Source organism: Micromys minutus (assembly GCF_963924665.1).
Source record: "Micromys minutus genome assembly, chromosome: 24".
NCBI classification, from domain to species: Eukaryota; Metazoa; Chordata; class Mammalia; order Rodentia; family Muridae; genus Micromys; species Micromys minutus.
Window position 1 is genome coordinate 16,265,630 of NC_137959.1, and position 5,873 is coordinate 16,271,502.

The following is a 5,873-nucleotide window of genomic DNA, read 5'->3' on the forward strand; positions in this document are numbered from 1 at the left end:
GTCTTCTGGTGAAAAGTTCCTGATTCTGTCCACTGACGTTGTCCCACTGTGTTGGTGCTATGCTAAGGACTTGACACGTTATTGTCTCAACAAATGCTCTCCATATGCTACAGTTTGGATCTCAAAAGGCCATGCTAAAGGTTGATTGCTAGCTCAGGTCCTGCCTTGGGTCACACGGCGCTTGGTACAGTCCTCTCTCTAGCCCTCGCTCCCAGCCTATGTTCATCCTGAACACCAATGTTCCCCGCGCCTCCGTGCCGGAGGGGTTTCTCTCCCAGCTCACCCAGCAGCCGGCGCAGGCCACTGGCAAGCCGGCACAGTACATCACGGTGCACGTGGTCTCGGACCAGCTCGTGACTTTTAGTGGCACGAACGACCCCTGTGCCCTCTGCAGCCTACACAGCATCGGCAAGATCGGTGGCGCCCAGAACCGCAACTACAGCAAACACCGTGCAGCCTGCTGTCCGATCTCCTGATATCAGCCCGGACCCTGCCTACTGCAACTATTACAACACGAATGCAGCCAACATGGGCTGGAACGGTTCAACCTTCATGAGTCCTGGCCTCACTTACCTGTACCGCTGTTCTCCAAGCCTTGCTGCAAGGACGCCCACCTTCCGGTCATGGTTTAAAAGACCATGCCAAAAAAAGGTGGAGTTTAGTAGGCGCTGGTCAAGTCATAAGGGGGTGTCTTTGAGAGTGATTATTGACATTGTATCTCCTTCCTCTCTCATCCTGTCTAGGAGGGGAGGGGCTTTGATGTGCTCTTCCACCTTCATGTGAGGTCAACTAAACTCTCTAAAACCATGGGACAAAAGAACCTAATAATATCAGGTGTGTGTGTGTGTGTGTGTGTGTGTGTGTATGAGTGTGTGTGTGCATGAGTATTGTGAGTGTAAGAGAATGAGTGTGTGAGTGTGAGTATGTATGAGTGTGGGTATATGTTTGAAGGTGTGTGTATGTATGTGTGAACATGTGTATGTTTGTGTGAGTGTGTATATGTGTGTGTGAGAGTATGTGTGAGTGTATGTTTGGAGGTGTATGTGAGTGTGTGTGAATGTGTGTGCATGAGTGTGTATACCTGAGTGTGTGTGTATGTGAATGTGAGTATGTATGAGTGTGTTAGTATATGTTTGAAAGTGTGTGTATGCGTGTGTGAATGTGGTGTGTATATGTGAGTGTGTGAGAGTGTATGTGTGTGTGAGTGTATGGATATATGTTTGGAGGCATGTGTGTGTGTGAATGTGAGTGTGTGTACATATGTGAGTGTGTGTATGCGTATGTGTAAGTATATGTTTGGAGGTAAGTGTGAGTATGTGTGTGTGATGTGTATTCCCACAGCACAGTGACCTTTGTGGGGCAAGCACTGTTACTATGTTCTTGCGGAGCAGTGATTTTTGTAAAGGTACCTCTGGTCCTAATCCTGTATCCTTCACTTTCTGGGAAAGTGGATTTGTGGAATTACGCCACTTTGATCCTCAATTTCTTTAGATTAAAAGTCATGATAAGAACTGCAATACCTACCTCATAGGGCCATTTTAAGACTAGATGAACTTTGTGCTTTGACAGAAAGGCTCTGCTTAGTGAGGTCCAGGCACCAGTATAACAGAGGAAGACCCCAAGGCTCAGCATAGCCAGACTATCACTCTTGAAGGCCTTTGGTGGAGAGCAGTGGAAAGAGGGCATAGATTCCTAGTTTCTCAATGGCTCAGGAGCCCAACTGCCTACTAGAAATACAATGTGAACCATGGATGCTAAAAACCCAAACCGGAAAACTTTCTTATTATCTTTGAAAAATATAAGTAGATAAACATTAACTTCACTATTTCTTATTTAATCCGATGCATTCAAAATATTAATGTGCAAACCTGAGAAATTTTTGTGATACTTTATATTCTGCCTTTTAATTACTAAGTCTTGAGATTTTAAAGCGCACAACATTTAATGCTACTTCTCCCTTGAGTCAGCTTCTCCACATTGTGAGAATGCACCTGAGCAAAACAACTCTATAAGGAGGGGAATTTTCTTTGGGCTCAGAGTTCCAGAGGCTCCAGCCCTTGACAGAAGAAGGGTGTGGAACAGCAGAGAACAGTTCCTGTAACGGTGGCCAGGAAGTAGCGGGACACTCCAAGTCTCCTCTCGCCTATAGGATAGTGCTGGTGAACTCTTGTGTGTTCTCCACTTAGCTAACCTTCTCTGGAAAACCTTTACCTGTCCCCTAGGTACTACTCAATACAATCAAGGTGACAGATGAGCTCTTACAAGCCACACTTAGGTGGTTTGGTGGCTGATATAATGAGGCACGGGTCTACTAGAGCTTAACCGACTCTCACTTGGGTGGGTCTCCTCGGTTCAGATGCAGGAGAATGCGTTACTATCCACGTGCCACCATCTTCCCAACCCCCATCTTGGCCAGGTCCCTAGGATGAGCATAGGTAGAGCATCTGGTGTATTTCATAGCCCAGAAAACCCAGGACGGGTTATGATATAATTAAAAAAAAATGTTTCTAGTGAACAGAAAGTTGTGAGTGGTCAGGCCTTGCCCACTGTGTTCTTCCTTGATAATTATTGTTGAACAAATGAATGAACTGATAAAAACAACAAATGAGATGATCTTTGCCTTCTAGGGCTCCTGCCATTTTTTACCATCTCAAACGTCAGTCCCCCTCCCCTCTTCCTCTCTTGTCTTTTCCTGCCCTTTCAGAAGACATACCTGTCCTAGTGCAGATGCAATGTTCGCTTTGATATGCTGAGAAACCATTGGTAGGCTCTTCTATTTCCAGTGTTTGTCCTGTTGCTGTGAGACATCTGGAAGGGCACATGGGCACAGGTGATGGGCACATGGAAACAGGTGATGGGCACATGGGCACAGGTGATGGGCACATGGGCACAGGTGATGGACACATGGACACAGGTGATGGGGCACATGGACACAGGTGATGGGCACATGGGCACAGGTGATGGGCACATGGGCACAGGTGATGGGCACATGGGCACAGGTGATGGGCACATGGACACAGGTGATGGGCAAATGGACACAGGTGATGGGCACATGGGCACAGGTGATGGGCACATGGGCACAGGTGATGGGCAAATGGACACAGGTGATGGGCAAATGGACACAGGTGATGGGCACATGGGCACAGGTGATGGGCACATGGGCACAGGTGATGGGCACATGGGCACAGGTGATGGGCACATGGACACAGGTGATGGGCACATGGACACAGGTGATGGGCACATGGGCACAGGTGATGGGCACATGGACACAGGTGATGGGCACATGGACACAGGTGATGGGCACATGGACACAGGTGATGGGCACATGGACACAGGTGATGGGCACAGGTGATGGGCACGTGGGCACAGGTGATGGGCACATGGGCACAGGTGATGGGCACGTGGGCACAGGTGATGGGCACGTGGGCACAGGTGATGGGCACGTGGGCACAGGTGATGGGCACGTGGGCACAGGTGATGGGCACATGAGCACAGGTGATGGGCACATGGGCACAGGTGATGGGCTTAAGGGGCTGGCCAGTGCTGCTCACAGCCACCTCCACAGGAATCTAAAGCTAGGCAGGGAGACAAAGCACATCTGACCCTGGTATATCCAGTTCTGCTGGTTCGTAGACCCTTCCCCTGACTTCCCTCATTCCTTTGACTTTCCAGTCTCCCACATCCAGCTTTCCCTCCACCCCAGCTCCAAGATGCATTCCTGGAGAGGCCCCAGACTTAGGGATAATTCCAGCTCAGCTCCATGCTGGTAGGGTTCCAGGTCTTGCCAGGGAGCTTCTAGACAGGGGTGGGGGCTCGTTAATATACATGTATGGTGCTGAGATCTCTCCATGCAAAGGCAGATTCAGACCTAGGAGGGCTGGAGTGACCTGAGCTTCCACACACGGGTGATGGTCCAGGGACCCTTTCTGGCAGATCTAGGGGTAGAATGTGTTGTGGGGGAGGGCCTTTTGCCGCTCTCAGGGAAAAGCCTTGATGTGTGCCTGTGCTGACAGGCCTTTTTCCACAAGGGCTGGGCACGAGAAAGAGTTGAAGGAGTGGGAATACATCCATATCCTGACCTGCAGTTACTGGCAAAGTGGAGAACATGTCACGAGTTCAAGGTTATCCTCTGGCATGGCCACTCAAATGGCCTCACGTCCCATTCTTCTCCATATAAGTGGGTGGGATTCAGTACTGTGGGGTTAGGGTCTTATCAGGAGCGTCATGTCCATGAACATCAGATATGTCAGGGAGTGGGATGGAATGGGACAACATGTGGATTCCCAGATGCAGAGCCATTTGCTCCAAATCCAGACACGAAGAACCGTGTTAGCATCCCATTCTGGAATCAAGAGGCCCTGAGTCAGAATTTGGCTTTTCCATTTCTTGGCCATGTTGTGCAAGTGGCTGAGCTTGGATTCGTCAATTTACAAAACCAAGGGCAAGAGCACCTATTACATCAGGCAGTTGTTGTGATCAATGAGAAAATCAACTATACAGAACTAACTGTATATTAGAATCGGTAAGGGCGGAGGTCAGAGGATCATTTAGGGGGACCCTGGGCACCCCATTCAAGTTGTCAGGCTTGGTGGTGAACGTCTTCACCTGTTTGGATCTTAAACATCCCTTCCAAGCTCCTTTGAAGGGGGGTTGGCTTCTAGCTGACTGAGCCACTGGAGCCTGTAGATCTTTAAGCATAAGCTTGGTGAGGTCACTGGGAGTGTATCCCTGAAGGGGGTATTACATGGGAAGTCCTTTGCCAGCCTACATGACTTTAGATTGTAAAGTCAGCACAGGGAGGCTAGCCAGGTGGCCTGTAGTCCCAGCACTTGGGAGGTAATGGCAGGAAGATCAGCAGTTCAAGGTCATTCTAGGCAACAGATTGACTTTGAGGCCAGCCTGGGCTACACTTTGAGGCCCAGTGTCAACAGCAAATGCAAATAAAACCGAAAAAACAAGGCAGAAAAGTGAACTTGAGAGTGGCCTCTGCTTTAGGTATGGGGGAAGGGTGGGCAGGCTTTTTACTGGCCGGGGTGGGGGAGGTCAGTCTGTATCAGGAGCAGATCTTCTGAAGGCAGGAGGATGGGGATGAAGGAACAAGTGACCACAGGGACAAACTTCCAAGTCACTTTCTAAAGAGTAGAAGTAGAGACCCTAGAAACTAGGCAACCCCAGTCATGGACCCCCATCATGACCCCCAATATGACCCCTATCACAACCCCTCACAGGCATCCCCAGAACACACTGCTTCCAGACCATCTAACTCCAGACATGTTTCATTCAACACTCCAATGCCAAAATCTCATGGGGTCACTTCACACAGAGGCCCCAGATTCCGTGTCCTGTTGACAATTCTGTAAAGCCATGAAACCTGGGGCTACTGAGTAAGAGGGAGTTTTTGTTCTTGGAAAACCAGTGGCAGCTGAGAAATAACAGTAATTACTAAGCCCTGCTACATGGCTTTCACTGGCTCCGTGACCACTTTTTTTTGTTGTCTACTCTTGACATCAGCATCCCCAGGTAAAAGAACAAAGGTCCTCTGCTAAATTTTTTTGGACCGAGGATTTCAGGGATAAAACAGGATACTTAGGGGACCAGGCTCGTCTGCTCCGATGGGTCATCTGCCTACCTATAAGTAAAGGCTTCAGATATGGGCAGAATCCAGCAGCTAGACAAAAGCATTGACCTCCCAATTCTCCCTGATACGTTTGTCCTTTCATGGCTATCAGCGCTCCACTTAAAAACAAAACAGCATGAAAATTAAATTGATGCTATTTCGTATACACACAATTTAGATGCTACTTAGAAGTCTGTTTGGTTTTTTGTTTTTTCTCCCATCATTGCCCCTAGAAGCTCCCACTATGTAAAAATTA

General features: G+C 48.7%; 1 pseudogene across 1 annotated transcript; it reads left to right on the forward strand.

The window, feature by feature from the left end:
* The first annotated feature begins 218 nt into the window (after positions 1-218).
* Positions 219-783, forward strand: LOC308435915 (macrophage migration inhibitory factor-like; annotated as a pseudogene). The gene has a single exon. The product of its transcript is annotated as a macrophage migration inhibitory factor-like (transcript).
* The last annotated feature ends 5,090 nt before the right edge of the window (positions 784-5,873 follow it).